This window comes from Chenopodium album, chromosome 20 (genome assembly GCF_948465745.1).
Source record: "Chenopodium album chromosome 20, dcCheAlbu1.1, whole genome shotgun sequence".
Lineage (NCBI taxonomy): Eukaryota > Viridiplantae > Streptophyta > Magnoliopsida > Caryophyllales > Amaranthaceae > Chenopodium > Chenopodium album.
In genome coordinates this window covers 37,866,424-37,883,794 of record NC_137853.1, presented here as the reverse complement: position 1 = coordinate 37,883,794, position 17,371 = coordinate 37,866,424, and the positions used below count along the sequence as shown (strand labels likewise).

The 17,371-nt window shown below is 35.5% G+C and overlaps 1 pseudogene across 1 annotated transcript; it reads left to right on the top strand.

Moving 5' to 3' along the window:
* The first annotated feature begins 2,387 nt into the window (after positions 1-2,387).
* Positions 2,388-17,360, top strand: LOC145597178 (uncharacterized; annotated as a pseudogene). Its single transcript, XR_014103306.1, has 20 exons — positions 2,388-3,675; positions 4,037-4,538; positions 4,730-4,843; positions 5,042-5,178; positions 5,261-5,471; positions 5,565-5,802; positions 5,906-6,056; positions 6,133-6,431; positions 7,532-7,829; positions 9,013-9,057; positions 9,535-9,589; positions 12,253-12,286; positions 12,849-14,167; positions 14,651-15,137; positions 15,366-15,482; positions 15,960-16,096; positions 16,184-16,394; positions 16,492-16,729; positions 16,827-16,977; positions 17,055-17,360. The product of XR_014103306.1 is annotated as an uncharacterized LOC145597178 (transcript).
* The last annotated feature ends 11 nt before the right edge of the window (positions 17,361-17,371 follow it).

Genomic DNA, 17,371 nt, shown 5'->3' with positions numbered 1-17,371 from the left:
AGTGTCGGTGTTGTTGTGAAATTTAATAAAGTATATATACATAGATATTGTAGGGAATGAAATGATACATTGGTTTAAGTTATACTTAAATTTAAGAGATGAAAAGACTATATCATTAATGTAATGAACACTGATTAGTTTAACTTTAATTTATTATAAATGGGAATTTAAAAAGAAAGGATTAAGAGAGGTAACATGTGGCATATGAGTGATTAGGGTGACATGTGGCTTAGTATAGGTTGTGGTTTGTGTTTTTAAATACTAAATAAAGTATAGAAGTATAGATTACAGGAAAATAATTTTATTTAAGGAAAATTGTAAGAAATCACCTTTTACATAACCATTTTTTTTAAAAATAAACACCTTATAAAAATTTACTTGTGAAAACACGCCAAAAACCACTTCAAAGTAACAGTTGATCTCAATTTCCGATGTTTGATTTGGTTTTCAGGTATTAACCTGCACATGAGACACACGTGATCCGGTAAATCCCCCTTTCTTAATTATTTCCCTCCCATTGACCCCCCTTCCATTTAACTTTCTCTCTACAGCCGGTAACCTAGGCCCTCTCTTCTAACAGTGCTAAAAATGGCTGTTTAATTGCTATCCTATGTTGGATGCCACGAATCGTACAAATCACGCTATCATAACCAACAATGGTTTTTCTGGTGACAGCTTTTCAGGCTTCCAAATGGCGCTTAAGTGCTCATTTATCCATTTTGGCCCGAGCAGAAACGCTTACGACTATGAAGTATGAACCCCACCTGTTCGATGAAATGTCTGAGAGAGATGACTATGTTGAATGTCATTCACTCGTTCAGTTTGTCTTACTTTGTCTCTAAAATGTGACATACCAGCAGAAGCAGCACTGCAGCACATAATGTTTTTAGTAAGTGCTTTAAATCAGATATACACTGTTTATACTTGCATCACTTTTATATTCAGTTTTTATTTTATTATTTTTTTATATTTTATATTTTATTTTAAGGAAACTGCTATATTCATGTCTGACATTACATAATCTCTAAAATGTACCTTAAGGAAATCTAATAAGATCATGATTATTTTTTTTGATGAGTATATATATATATATATATATATATATATATATTTTTTTTTTTTTTTTGAGTAAAAATAAATATCCGTATATATGGTCAAAGTAGAGTATGTGAATTTTCAGTCAAAGTATTTAAAATTAAAAAAATACCTCTCATGTTTACATGCTAAAGTGCTAAACAAATCAACATTATGCTTATATACTTTTTAAAATTATACTTTAAATTATTAGAGATAAAAAGTAAATATAAAGTTGACTGGATATACAAATTACAATTGCGGATTAGTTATAGCAATAATTAAGGAGAATGGTAATAATGCAAAATTCAAAGTATTGCAAGTACTAAGAGCAACTTCAACGGTAAGCTAATTGTCAAATTAGCTTGCTATGCCACATAAGTTTCTAAGCTAATTGTCATATTAGCTCCAATGGCTAGCTAATAGCTTACTATTTGAATGGATCACACCTCCTTAATTTATGTTGATTAATTTCATTTTATTTATTCTAACTTGTTTTATTTAAGCAAGTTTTTTTTCCAAGCAAATTAGCTTAACAAAGCTAATTTGCTTAACAAAGCTAATTGCATTTTCTAACTCCAATGGTTAAGCTAGTAGCTAGGGATTATTTAACATAGCAGGCAAGTCCCTAGCTACAACCATTGGAGTTGCTCTAAGGGCCCGTTCTCATTGAGCTGGCTGAATTGAAATAAATTTTTTATAAGAGAAGGAAATTAGGAGCTGAATTGAACTGAACTGAACTTCAACGTAAGAGAACAGGCCCTAAGAAGAATCAAAGCCTTAATCCCATAACTGGGGTCGGCTACATGAACCAAATTTGATTATTTCGTGTAGTCATCGATAAAAATCTCCCTCCTCAATCAAAGTAAACGCTCAAGTCAGCTAAAGATACAAAATTTTTGAAACCCCACCTTAATCATCATTTACTGGTCTTATTTCTTTCCATCCTATAACTGTTCTACTAAAACAAATAACTTTTAATGTTTTTCATGTACTAAGCTTTTAATCAATAATTCAATAATGATACGACAAATTTGACATTAGTGGTTCAGAAAACAGCTTTTATTGTGTAAGTACTAAATTGGTGAAAATTTGTATTGTTTTTGTGTATAGCAACAAGTTAGTAGTCTTTTTCCTTGTAACTTTAAATTCATGCTAGGGTCTACCGTTGCTGAAATCTTGACAAGTCTAAGCTTCTTTTTGTTGATTGATTCTTTATAGCAAAAAGATACACTTAACAGCTTTCCAATTTTATTGCTGCTTTCATTAATAGTGAAGCATTGTGGTGCTGTAGGCTCACGCTGCATTTTCTCATGCCAATTGCCATTAGGTCCATAATGTGCCTATCTTATCCCATCTTGATATCCTTCATCTTATACGTGCTTTTGTTTTCGATTTTTATGCTACAATGCAGTGCAAGCAACTGCTTAAAATATGGTTCAGCTATTATGGATGGTACTATTAACAATACTTTAGTATCTCCTGGTGAAGTGTTTGAGTTCGGATTCTTCACTCCTGATGGGAACCACGATACTAGAAGGTATTTGGGCATATGGTATTATAACCAACACAATCCGAAGGTAATTGTGTGGGTTGCTAATAGAGATAAGCCACTGTTGGAACCCAATGGCTCCCTTCTTATAAAACATGGTTCTGCCATGCTGTTAGATAAGAAAGGTGCAACCTACTGGTCATCTGATACATCAAACAGTCCCATTGCGTCAGCGAGTGCCAACTTCACGAACATCTTATTATGTCTAAATGACAATGGTAACTTAGTTTTATCTTTATCTCGGAGTATAGAGCGAAGTCTGCGAACAGATAGATTGCTGTGGCAAAGCTTTGATTATCCAACTGACACATTTCTTCCTGAAATGGTTGTTAGTAATTTGACATCATGGGAGACTAGTAACAATCCTGCACAGGGCAAATATGATTTCATGTTGCAGCTTCAAGGGAATAACCAAAATAAATTGGTTATTTCCAAAAAGGGATCACAATATTATTGGGAAAGTGAATTCTCACCATTTGATCAGACACCTCAATCATTGTTTGATTTATTGCTTAATAATTTCCCATCGGATGATTATAACAATTCGAGATTAGTGATGAAATTTAATGGACAGGTTCAATTTTGGAAATTGAATAGCCAAGGAGTCTGGTCTCTTAATTGGTCTGAGCCAACAGATAGGTGTAATTTGTACAAGGTATGTGGAAACTTTGGCAGTTGCAATAGTAATAATGAGCTGGTGTGTAAGTGCTTTCCAGGCTTTAAACCTAGTCAACCAAACAGGTGGAGTTCAGGAAACTTCTCCGAGGGTTGTTTGCCAAGGTCAGAGCCCTGTGGTAGAGATTACAACACAGATTTGTTCTTGAGGATGCCAATGATGAAAGTGAGCACTCCGGATAAAAATGGGACAGTTGAGAATTGTACAGCGGCATGCCTTGCAGATTATTGTGTAGCGTACTCTTGTGGTACTGCTAACTGTACAGCAACATCAAATGAGATGTGCTTGAGGTGGAATAATCCACCTACTGACTTGCAAGAGGATTATCCTAATGGATTTACCATCTTCATTCGCAGTACGCTATCTGACATAAGTATGTTTTGTCTTTGCTTCAACTTGAATATCTTTTAATATCTCCTTAGGTATCATGTCATAATTCTTGTTACTTGCATTAATGTTTGTTGATAAACTGCTATAAAATGTCCCTCTAGACGCCAAGATAATGCATTTTTGCTAGCAAGAATGCATGATTCACATTTATTAGCTAGCCTCTCATACTCGCCTTTCTAGGTGTGGTAATTAGTGATGACATATGAAAAAAAAAGTACATGTTTACCACGGAGATTGACTGTTTAGGATAAGTGAAAGTGTGAAACTATACTTGCTGTCATAGTGTGGCATTGTCAAACATGAGATACTGAAACTGACATGAAGTGCATACACCCCTGTTGCAGAATTAACTCCAAGAGACTGCAAACCTTGTGGAACTTATACCATTCCATATCCCCTTAGCACTGCTACAGAGTGTGGGGATAGATTATACAATAATTTTCACTGCAATGTGGAAACAGGGCAGGTTAGTTTCTTAACTTCCAATGGCACCTTCAATGTAACTTCAATCGATCCTGAAAAAAATGAGCTTTTTTATCCAAGTCAGACATGGCAATTGGTGTGATAGTAGATATATGGACTCGATTGTTCTATCACATGAGGATCCCTCACTATATAGTGTTAAAAACTGCAACATTATGAAAGAATCATCTTTTTTAGAAGTTAAACAATCCTTTGTTGAAGTTGAGATGGGCTGGAAAACACCACCAGAACCTGCATGTAAAACTACTTCAGATTGTCAATTTTGGCCTCATACTACTTGCAAAGTGGCAAGAAACGGTGAAAGGAGATGTCTTTGTCGAACAAAGTTCCATTGGGATGGATATAAGATAAAATGTGAAAGAGGTAAGCTCCTAATGATGCAGTGCTAATTTTTACCCCAAAAAATTTTCTGCTTAAAATATTTGGCTTTTTAGTTGATATTCAGTGCTTGGAAGTGAATGTTGGTGGAACCCTATTACCACTGATGTTTGAGAAATTCTTTTTTTACTGAGCATATAATAATGTTGAAAATGTCCACTTTTGTCCTACAAAAGTGAATTTCACTCTTAAGGTTGTAGCTCCTTGCTTAGCTGGTGCATTGGCAATTCTTCTTTTGTGTGGGATTTTCTTTATCTATCATTTCCGGAAAAGAAGACTAATTGAACAAGGTACGTAGGCTTTACCATTCCTTTCTGAAAAATTATACCGAAATATTATAAAATCAGGATATTTGGTGTGCTATATCTTTCAACTTTGCAAGGAAATAAAGAATGCAATAAATAAATACAGAATTTTTTGCTGCTCTGCATTCCTGAAAATCTGCACTCACGGGAAATTGTTTACACTGATTATCAATGATGTCATAGGCTCTGTTGAGTTCAAGGAAGATGATATTGAAGGCATAGACGTGCCTTTCTTTGATTGGGAAAGCATCCTGGCTGCTACAAGCAACTTTGCAGACACATATAAACTTGGAACAGGAGGATTTGGTTCAGTGTACATGGTAATGATTCTTGGTTAAACCAAACAGATTTATGCTTTTTGCAAGTTGGATGACCTATCATTATGTGGGATATTGCATTCAGGGAAAGCTTCCAGATGGACAGGAAATTGCAGTCAAGAGGCTCTCAAGTGTATCCGTGCAAGGTGTTGAAGAATTTAGGACTGAGGTTAAGTTGATTGCCAAACTCCAGCATCGGAACCTTGTAAGACTTATTGGGTACTGCATGAAAGCAGACGAGAAGATATTAGTCTATGAGTACATGCCTAATGGAAGCCTAGACTCTTGTTTATTTGGTCAGTTAATTACCAAGTTGGTACCTATCAATGTATAAGATTAATTACTTTATCTTCTAGTAACACTACTGTCATGTGATATTTTGCGAGAAGATGTAAGGCATACTGTATACTTGGACTGGAAGAAGCGTTTTGATATCATTCTGGGGATTGCTCGGGGATTGCTTTATCTTCACCAAGACTCAAGGCTTAGAATTATTCATCTAGATCTCAAACCAAGCAACATTTTACTTGATGAAGAACTAAATCCAAAAATTTCAGACTTTGGCATAGCAAGGATTGTTGGAGGGAAGGAAACACAGGCAAGCACTAATAGAGTTGTTGGAACATAGTAAGTCACAGTATTCAGTAGAGTAAACTAATTTCAAACCTCATCACATAGTGTCACAATTCATGAGTAATGTGCTAATTGCTTATTTTAAACTGTGATGCAGTGGTTACATGTCACCAGAGTATGCATATGAAGGGATTTTTTCAGTAAAATCTGATGTTTTCGGTTTTGGTGTGATTGTGTTGGAGACAATAAGTGGTAGAAGGAATTCAAAAATCTTTATGTTTGAGTACGGCCTTAGCCTGCTAGGACATGTAAGTACCTTCAAAATAAAATGACTGATTTATTCCATCATGACTCCAGACTAACTTAATGTTATCTAATATCTAGGCCTGGAAATTGTGGAATGAAGATAAAGGACTAGAATTGATGGACTCAAAACTCAATGAATCCTGCTCTCCGTCAGAAGTTCTGAAGTGCATTCATATTGGGTTATTGTGCGTACAAGAGGACCCAAGTGATCGTCCTACCATGTCAACTGTAGTCCATATGCTGAGTGGGGAAAATGCCTCTCTTCCACTTGCCAAACAACCAGCTTTCATGAATCGGAAACCATTATCAGAGAATGCCTCGTCTTCCAGTGCAATGGATTCAAGCGTGCATGAGTTGACTGTATCTACAATAGGCCGGTAACTGACAGTTTCGCGTTGAAATAAAGCTGAACGAATCTGGCTTGTGTAGCAGTGTGGTTGGGTGCGTGGTCGGACTGATGGATGGCTGGAATTCTCTGTCTGATCAGCTTATATGTTGAAACAGAAAGCCAGTTGGCTGTTGCATTAGACTGTCGAAAGTTGTCAGATATTCAGCAATTTTAGTCATTTGTTTAAACTCATGATACAATTTTGTAAAGATTTTATTACTCCTTGTAGTTTCCAATTATAGATTATATACGGACCTAGTTCAAAAATCTCATTGCATTTAAAGACTGTGAAATTTTTTATATACATCCAAGTGCACAGTTTTGGCTTTTCATTTGATGATAAAATGGACAATAATCATTTAAATGAGAAATCAATACCCTTGGGTGCACCGTGCACACAAGTGTAAATAATGATCTCTTGGCCAAAGGCTTGTTGCTAGAAACAATCTATTTTTGCATATATTAAGAAATATGTAAAATTTCCAAAGTAGGAAAACATAAAAAAAGCATATAATATCTTGGTCATCTTTATGATAAATCAGTCAGATTCATTTGTTGAGTATGTTACTTGCACTCTTCATTTCACATCCAGTACCCATGTCAGCTACTCGAAACTCAAACATGAGTAAGATATTGGACACATCATTCCAGACTAATTATGAAAGCCTTGCACAAAATAGTTGAGTCAAACACTTGACACATACCTGTGTTGGATATTTGGACATGAATACCCGAGTTCAAGTTTACCGTTGATGGAACTTAATAAGACATTATTCATATAAACACAAAGTACGATTCTCATTTGTCTTGCAAAAATAACACCTTCAAGACTAACACACAAACTAAAATTAGAGATGGGCACAATAACTTAACACAAACTCAAGTGAATCAAATTCAAAATCGTTCAACCTAAATAGCCTCAAAACCCTGCGATCATTCAAAACCCGACCCGCCCACCCGATTTGACACTCAAATAATCGGGCATTCGACCTACACGAATCTACGATTGGGCCAATAATCCTAACATCCCTCAAATTTATGGGCTTACCATTGATCATTAGCACATAACACAACGAGGACAATCCACAGTGTTGAATCGTCAGCGCCACCGAGTTACGGCGGAGCTTCCGAGTCAACCACCGATTCCGGCGAAAAAATGGATGCAAACGAACTGAAGAAAGGCCTCAAAATCGGAGGAGAAATCGAGCGAATTAATGGCAACGAACTCAGTTACACCGACTTCGTTCAGCGTTACCTCGCCAAGAATCAACCCGTAGTTTTGACAGATTTAATGGATGATTGGAAAGCTTGCGAAGATTGGGTTGATGATAATGGAAAACCTAACTTTGGTTTCTTCTCTAATCAATTTGGGAATTCTCAAGTTCAGGTTATTCATGTTTTCCTCTTCTGTTGATTGATATAATTGTTTCAGTAATTAATTAAGTTTGTGGGTGTTGTATATATGATTGTTGTCGTGTAATATGGTTGATTTTGATGATGTCTTTATGTGCTTGCAAATTTGTGTTCTCTAATGAGTTCCAGCTATGGTATAATTGGTATTATTTCGTACTTTTAATTTTTAAAAGTAAACGTATAAGTCAGCTTAAAATGACAAATTAAAGCCCACCATTCATCATATACTAGTCTTTCATTCTTTTCCTAACGATGTTAATAGGTAACTAATTGATATAGTCGGGAAATGATTTTGGCACACCCTAAAGTGATTTTGGCACACCCTTATATATGAGAACACAATTTTTTATGGGGTGTGCCTAAATCAATTTAGGGTGTGCCAAAATCAATTCCCGATATAGTCTAGTTATACTGTGTTTCATGTACTAAACTTTAAATCAATAGCATCTGTGGTCCAGAAGACTGCGCCAATTCATATCTTTGGACAAGTACTGAGACAAAAAGTTGTATTGATTTAGTATAGCAAAAAAAAATAAATAAAAATAAGGTAATCATTTCCTTAACTTTATGCTTGGGTCTATCTACCAGTGTTGAGATACTTGAGAATTTGACAATTCTGTGTTTTTTGTGGCAACCAATGAAGTAGATATTCTTCGGCTAGAGATGATATGGTTCTGTTACGCTTTACTATCTAATACTATTCAGTATGTCTAAGGTTTTAATGTTTCTGAATGTGGTAAAATTGTTATTGGAGTTAATAATCTTAACATTTACAAAAGATATTCTTGTAGCAGGCTATCCTGAAATAGGTGTATGCAAATGCTTGAGTCAGCTAAGATGACGAATTTTCGTATCACCACCATTAATCATTTACTAGTCTTATAATTGTTCCAATGAGACTTTTAAATCGCAATCTAGTACAATTGTGTTTTCTGTACTTATTTTTTTTATTTATAACCCATGATTATATTATTCAACTTTTGTAGTACAGAAAACAGCCCCACTCAAAATTTTGGACTTTTAAGCTCATTGAATAAACTGTAAATTAGAATTGTCTTTTTCTTATGTCTTCCAATTCATGGGATATTTGCCTGATGGACTAGGCAATAAACTAATCATATTACACAAATGGTGAATAATTCTGCATTTTATCTTAGAGACCTGATATGGTCATATGGACTGGTCCTCAGTCCCTTAAGAAGGTAGCTATATAAGCTGGAATTAATCAAGGGTCCCTAATAATATCTACAAACCACCATGTATTTATTGTGGACTGCTGGTAAAAACAGTGCAAAAGAAAACCTATCTCAGGTGGAGATGGTAACTATATATGACAGTATTGATAGTCAAATAAGTGTTGTGGTTGTTACCTATGATGTGCAACTTATATGTATCTCAAATAATACCCAAAAGTTGCACATAATATGTAACGGAGGTATTAAATGGTGGTACTTTGAGTGGTTGGGACTTATGGTAGCATGGTACCTTGAATGACTCGCAGAGTTTCAAATGGTTGTGAACTTGTGATGGTTTGGAGGTAGATAGTTTGTTACTCCCAGAAAGTTATCTATTCACTGCTCCAGGGTGGGATGCATTGGCTATGTTTTTGTTTCTACAAAGTCAAAAACTTGAAGTGGATTTATGCTGGTAAGCTGATCAAATTCTTACTGCTGTTACAGTTTGTTGCTCTTTTGTATTGCCTTGTTGATCTGATGTGGCTTAATATGTTTACAAGTTAATGCTATAGGAGGTTTTTAGAAATTGTAATAATTCCATCTGTTATATAATTGGCAGTATATAAGATTATAAGGTGAACCTTAGTCAGCTAATAGTTACAACTGACAAGTCTTTCATTATTGTAAGGCTGTAAGCCCATTATTGAGTCAGCTAATTATCATCTTTTTGTTCCAATGAAAACAATAAAGTCGAGTATTCTTACATTTTCTTTCCTATATTAATGGGTATTGATCAACTTAACTTTCTTGCCCTAAAAAAAACAAACAAAGCAATTAGACTTTTCGACGAAAAAAAAAAAAAAAAAAACCACTAATGAAAATGACTTAAAGAACCATTCTTTAGACTTTTCAACGGGAGTGATGTGTAGTGTCTTGTGGCTAATATTTTACTAATCAAATTATTGTGAGGTTACTAACTTGTGTTTTGAACTGATTTTTACATATCAAAACGGATTTTTGTTGATTAAAACTTGTACTTTGTTTATGTTGAATCTTATTTTTAAAGGTGAAACGAGTATAGCCTTATTATTATTTGACCTATCAAAAAGTTATTTTAAAAGTGAGTGCTTGCTCTCACTAGAGGCCTAGAAATTGCTCGAAATCTACATATTGCAAAGCTAGAAGTTCAGATGGACAACTTGGCATGTGTTCGAGCTCTACACAAGCAGGAGGTACCTCGAGGAGAAAATATACATGACATTATTTATTGCCGTAAGATGCTAAATGATCCAAGTTGGGAAGTGAAAGTTGCACATGTGTATCGAGAAGGGAATCGAGCGGCGGATTGGTTGGCCAACTGCGGAGTTGTTTAAGACTCTCAACTTGTTTTCGTTAATGGTTTGCCGGGTGAACTTAGTCGTATTATAGATGAGGATACTAGGGGTGTGGCGATGCCGCGTCTAGTTCCTCCATAGGTTTAGTTAGGTGTGTTTTGTTTTTTAGGTTCAGTAGTTTGTTTGTGTCTGTTTTTGGTTTGTTCTTTTCTCTTCTTGGTCTTGTACCTCATTTGAAGCCAAAAAAAAAAAAAAAAAAGTTGGTTTCCCTTTGTTTTAGACCATTAGCTTTTGCAATATAGTGTAAATAGTAAAAATCATCAAAAATTAAAATTAGTCAACTAATAAGAAATAGATGTGCCCAGTTAATTTCCCAATTAAAATTTGTTTATTTGGGGTATAATCATCTTTTCAAGTACCAGTGGAGGGATATATGCGTCTTTTCATATACTAGTTGAGGGGTATATGTGTAATTTCTTCACCAAACAGTAAATGCAAGTTCACACAGTAATTGAACAATCAACAAAAGTGCTGAATAAATAACCACGTTTTTTCAATATATTTACAGAAATGCCACTGGATTAACAAAAACTCGTTTATTTGGCAGATAAACTTGTATTTGCCGAATAAGAAATCTCTCTCAGAAAATAATGATTAAAAAAAGAGAGAGAATACAATTTACTATATCATTTGCGATATAGGTAAAACCGCTAACACTACCCTTTAATAAACTCTTGAGCGAAAATGCATACTATGAGCACCACCTGTTCGATGAAATGTCTGAGAGAGTAGACTGTGTTGCATGGCCTCTCTCTCACTCTGTTCTCTAAAACGTGACAAACCAGAAGTGTCAAGTAAGTGCTCTATATTATACTTACGGATTATTTAATTTATTTATTTATTTTATATATATATATATATATATATATATATATATATTTACAGCTTCAAGTTTTCTTATTGCTTGCAACATTTTGACTTTTAAGCGTGTTATAACCATTTGAAGAGAGACATTAACCAAATAACCGCGATTAATCATTCTAATATAAAATAAGGATTTGCTGGGTTTTTGCTAGATAAGATATCCATTGGATTGAACAGCTACTCACCTAGTCTGTACTTTGAGCATGTATACATCCAATGTTAATTCAAGTCAATTGACAGGTTTTCCCAAAAGTTTATCATGGTATCACATCCAATGGATGATACAGTAGATCCTCTTGAGTTTATGAACCAAAGTCTTCTTAGTAATAAATTGTAGTGCAAAAGTGTAAATCCTTATAAAGGGTATGCCTTGTTCAAGAATTAAGATCATGCAGACAATGTTGGCTTAAAATGTTTAATTTGGTTATGTTGTTTTTTCTTATTGATAAGCTACAAAAAATATTACTTGGACTATTAAGGCCTTAAGGTGTGTTCTATTCAACTGATTTTCAGTGATCTAAACTTATCTAAACTTATACTTGTATGAACTTATCTAAACCTTTTTAAACCTTATTAAAACTTATTTTAGTTGTACGTAATTTGTATTTGGGTAACCCTTATTAGAACTTATTAAACCTGAACCAATTTATCTGAACTTATTACACTTGAAATAAGTGAAAATAAGGTGAACAGAACATGTGTCCAAGTGTCTGACTCGGCTATTTTGTGAAAACTTTCTATGACCATGATCTCAAATGAAGTGCACAAGTGTATGTCCTACCCATGTGCCATGTCTGAGTGTCAAGGATCTAATACGGGTACTAATGTCCAATTAACACAGTTGATTGTTAAAGCCCAAAATTAATTTTTTACTTGTATATTCCTATCATATTTGAAAAGTTTGTAATTTGATGACTGACTGACTGAGAATGTCTTTATGTGCTTGTGAATTTGTGTACAACAGTGAGTTCCAGCTATGGCATAATTGATGTTATTACGTACTTTTGAAAGTAAACGCTCGAGTCAGCTAAAAATGACGAAATTTCCAAACCCCTCCATTTATCATTTACTAGTCTTTCATTTACTAGTTTGATTTGATGTACTAAGCTTTTGATCAGTATTTCAATGATGCGACAAAATTGACATTTATGGTCCAGAAGACAGCTCCAATTTATATCTTTGGACTAGTACTCAATTAAAAAGTTGTATTAATATAGTGTAGCAATAAATAAATAGTCTTTTTCTTAATTTTATTCTTGGGTCTACCAGTGTTGAAAATTTGACAATTCTCTGCGTGTTTTGTGGCAACTAATGAACTAGATACTATTCAGCTACAGATAATGTATATGGTTTTCGTTAATTGATGTAGTATAGCAAAAAGATACACCAGCTTTGTTTCCATTTGATTGCTGCTTTCATTTTTAGTGAAGCATTGTGATGCTTTAGGTTCATGCTGCTTTTTCTTATGCCAATTATCATCATTAGGCCCATAATGTGCCTATGTTATTCCTTCTTCTTCTTACTTATGCTCTTGTTTTTCATTCCTATACTACAATGCAGTGCTGACTGCTTAGAAGAAGGTTCCAAGGTCATTGATGGTACTAGAAACAATATTATAGTATCCTCTGGTGGAGTGTTCGAGCTCGGATTCTTCAGTCCTGATGGGAACAACGGTAGTACAAGGTATTTGGGCATATGGTATGTTAGTCAGTCCAATCCAAAGGTAATTGTGTGGGTTGCTAATAGAGATAAGCCACTGAAGGAATCCAAGGGCTCCCTTGTAATTCAACAAGGTAAAGCCGAGCTATTGGATGGGAATGGTCTTCTGTACTGGTCAACCAATGGGGTTCCATCTGCCCAAGTACAGACCACGAGACCTGCAAATTCAGCTCCTTCCTTGAACAATTCCAATAAAACTTCTCCAACTGTGCTCCTTCATCAAAGTTCACCAGATGGTACTTATAGTAGTTATGCGAAACTAAAAATATATACAACACTCTGTCTGCGTGATAGTGGAAACTTAGTTTTGGTGGATAGAAGTTTGTTAAGACAGGAAAGCCCATACTCGTGGCAAAGCTTTGATCACCCAACTGACACATTTCTTCCCGGGATGACTACAGAGGGAAGTATAGATCTTTCATCGACAACCTTAAAACTGACATCTTGGCAAAATCACAACAACCCAGCTCAAGGAAACTTCACATTCCCCCTACAACCTAGCTCGGCTAATGTTTTGTCTATTGTTGAAAATAATGAAAAAGGACATCCTAATTATTGGCAGAGTGGAACAACCCCTTTTGACAAGATTCCAACTGCTTTGTCTAAATTATGGTTTGATGGCACTTCCCCACTTCAGAACAACACACGCCTAGTGATAAACTTCACGGGACAGATTCAGTTTTGGATAAACAAAAGTGAAGGCTGGTCCTTAAATTGGTCTGAGCCAAGAGATGGTTGTAGTTTGTATGATAAATGCGGTAATTTTGGCAGTTGCAATAGTAACAACGGGAAGATGTGCAAGTGCTTGCCAGGATTCAAGCCTAGTGCAAAGTGGAAATTGGGAGACACTTCTGAGGGGTGTTCTCGAAGATCTGGGTCTATATGTGATAGGGACAATAGTTCGAGTGACATTTTCTTGACATTTAACATGATGAGAGTGGGAAACAAAACTTGTTCTCCCAGTTCTACTGAAACAAATTGCACTGCCCAGTGTCTTAATCAATGCTATTGTGTTGCTTACTCTTATGGTTTTGCTGACTGCTCAGGAGCGCGCACTACTGGTGAGAAGAAATGCTTGCTATGGACTGAATTGACTGACTTGCAAGAGGAGTCTCCTGATGGAATTACTCTATTTGTCCGCACAACACGGTCTGATATAGGTATTTTCTTTCCTACTGCTATTTAAATTACCCCCTCAGCTCCCTCCATCCATCACAATTGCCTCAAAAAAGTTCATAGACAATTGTCTCAGCAATAAGATCCGAGCAACATAAGTCACGAGGAAAAACAGCTCCCATAGGCTCACTGTAAAATGTTCAGACAATTCGCTAAGATCTAAGGCCTTGAGAACATGGCCACAGGAATTAAGCAATAGAAATAAGTAATAACAAGTTGCATCAAATCCCTTAGTGACCAAGGAATTATATAGAATGGGCTTAGGCCTTAGGGATTACAGATATACTCCTATCATATATTCTTATTCAATTGTATAAATACAGGTTATGAAATATCAAGTTATGTTGATTGTGAAGATAATCCAACCCTGAACTCAATGTGATCATACTATAGAAAATTAGGAAAGGTAATGCTGTCTTGCAATGCTGTTAAACCTCGCTGACATGAGTTTTATTGTCCTGTGGCAGATCCAACTTCAAGGGGATGCAGTCCTTGTGGAACCTATATTATTCCCTATCCCTTAAGCACAGGGAGAAATTGTGGGGATCCCTCATACTTCCATTTTCATTACAACCAGTCAAGTTTTTTTTTCTACTCCAAGAGGCAACTTCAGAGTCACTTCAATTGACCAGGATGCAAAAAACTTTACAGTCCAAGTCATGCATAGTAATTGTGACAATAAATATATCGACTTGTTTATGTCTCTCAAGGACTCCTTGCCTTATACTTTTAAAAATTGCAATGTTGTTAAGGACCAACCTTTAATTCAAGCTGAACAACCTTTTATTGAAGTTGAGATGAGTTGGCAGCCACCACCAGAATTTCTTTGTCATGCACCCTCCGATTGTAACCAATTCCATCATACTAGCTGCAAATCCACGAATGGGGTGGAAAAGAGGTGCCTCTGTCGATCAAAGTTCCATTGGGATGGCTTGAAGTTGGAATGTACCAAAGGTGAGATACTTAAAATGTCCTTCTCAGTTACTCATTTCTGCTGGCAATTGTCTATCAGTACGTGTTTTTCACTAATATCTAATTACTTGGAGTGGATACTGCTGTAGCTATGAAAAATTATGTATTTATCTTTATGTTGTTAATATTCAATTTTGAGCCTATAATCTTTCATTACTGTTGTATTGTTGTTTATGAAATCTTAACTATGTTTGCTCTGTCCCATAAAAGTACCTTTTCCTCTCAAGGTTGCAGCTCCTTGCATAGCTGGTGCACTGGCCATTGTTCTTTTGTGCAGTATATTCTTTGTCATTCATGCCAGGAAAAGAAGAATAAGTAAAAAGCGAGGTAATTCTTATAAATCTATTTTTGCATGCTGCATACTACTAGCCTACTAGGTATTAAATATAACATATCAGTTGTGCTGCAAAAAAAGATAATACTTCCGTCGTTTAGAAATAGCTGCATCATTTTTATTTTCACTCTTGTCACTGTATAACTTCAACCATTAATATATCAAATTATCATTAAGTAAAAATTATAAATAGTTGATATTTTGAAAGTATATGGTGATTGAATCGAAGAGCATCCTAGATGATGACTGTTTTTTCTCTATCAAAAGTTATCAAAGATAGTCAAAATAGAGTTTGTGAATAAGGTAAAAGTCAAAACATTGCAACTATTTCTTAACGTAGGAAGTACATTAGATATGGGTTTCAATGATAAATTTGCTTTTAGCATCTCTGCACACCCTTCCTGTAAACAAGGAAATCAGGAATTACAGGGGGTATCTGTTTACACTGAGTAAATCTAGTGATTTGACAGGTTCACTTGAATTCAACGAAGATGATACTGTAGGCATAGACGTGCCATTTTTTGATTGGGAAAACATAATAGCTGCTACAAACAACTTTGCGGATGCAAATAGGCTTGGGGCAGGGGGTTTCGATTCTGTGTACATGGTAATAATTTTAGAATCTATTAAGACTTCAGAGAATATTATGTTTGCAAGTTTGATAACCTATCATTATGTGGAACAATGCATTCAGGGAATACTTTCAGATGGGCAGAAAATCGCTGTCAAGAGACTCTCAACTGTATCGGTGCAAGGTGTTGAAGAATTTAGGACTGAGGTTAAGTTGATAGCCAAACTCCAGCATCGGAACCTTGTAAGACTTATTGGGTACTGCATGAAAGCAGACGAGAAGATATTAGTCTATGAGTACATGCCTAATGGAAGCCTAGACTCTTGTTTATTTGGTCAGTTAATTACCAAGTTGGTACCTATCTATGTATAAGATTAATTACTTTATCTTCTAGTAACACTACTGTCATTTATGTGATATTTTGCGAGAAGATGAAAGGCATATTGTATACTTGGACTGGAAGAAGCGTTTTGACATCATTTTGGGGATTGCTCGGGGCTTGCTTTATCTTCACCAAGACTCAAGACTAAGAATTATTCATCGAGATCTCAAACCAAGCAACATTTTACTTGATGAAGAACTTAATCCAAAAATATCAGACTTTGGCATAGCAAGGATTGTTGGTGGGAAGGAAACAGAATCAAGCACTATGAGAGTAGTTGGAACATAGTATGTCAGAATATTTAGTAGAGTAAACTAATTCTAAACCTCATCATATAGTGTCACAATTCATGTGCTAATTGCCTTATTTTAAACTGTGATGCAGTGGTTACATGTCACCAGAGTATGCATATGAAGGGATTTTTTCAGTAAAATCTGATGTTTTCGGTTTTGGCGTGGTTGTATTGGAGACAATAAGTGGTAGAAGGAATTCGAAAATCTTTATGTTTGAGCACAGCCTTAGCTTGCTAGGACATGTAAGTACCTTCAAAAATAAAATGACTGATTTATTCAATTGTGATTTTGGACTGACTGAATGTTATCTACTATCTAGGCCTGGAAATTATGGAATGAAGATAAAGGACTAGAATTGATGGACTCAAAACTCAACGAATCCTGCTCTCCGTCAGAAGTTCTGAAGTGCATTCATATTGGGTTGTTGTGCGTACAAGAGGACCCAAGTGACCGTCCCACCATGTCAACCATAGTCCATATGCTGAGTGGGGAAAATGCCTCTCTTCCACTTGCCAAACAACCAGCTTTCATGAATCGAAAACCATTATCAGAGAATGCCTCGTCTTCCAGTGCAATTGATTCAAGCGTGAATGAGGAGATGACTGTATCTACAATAGGCCGGTAGCTGATAGTTCG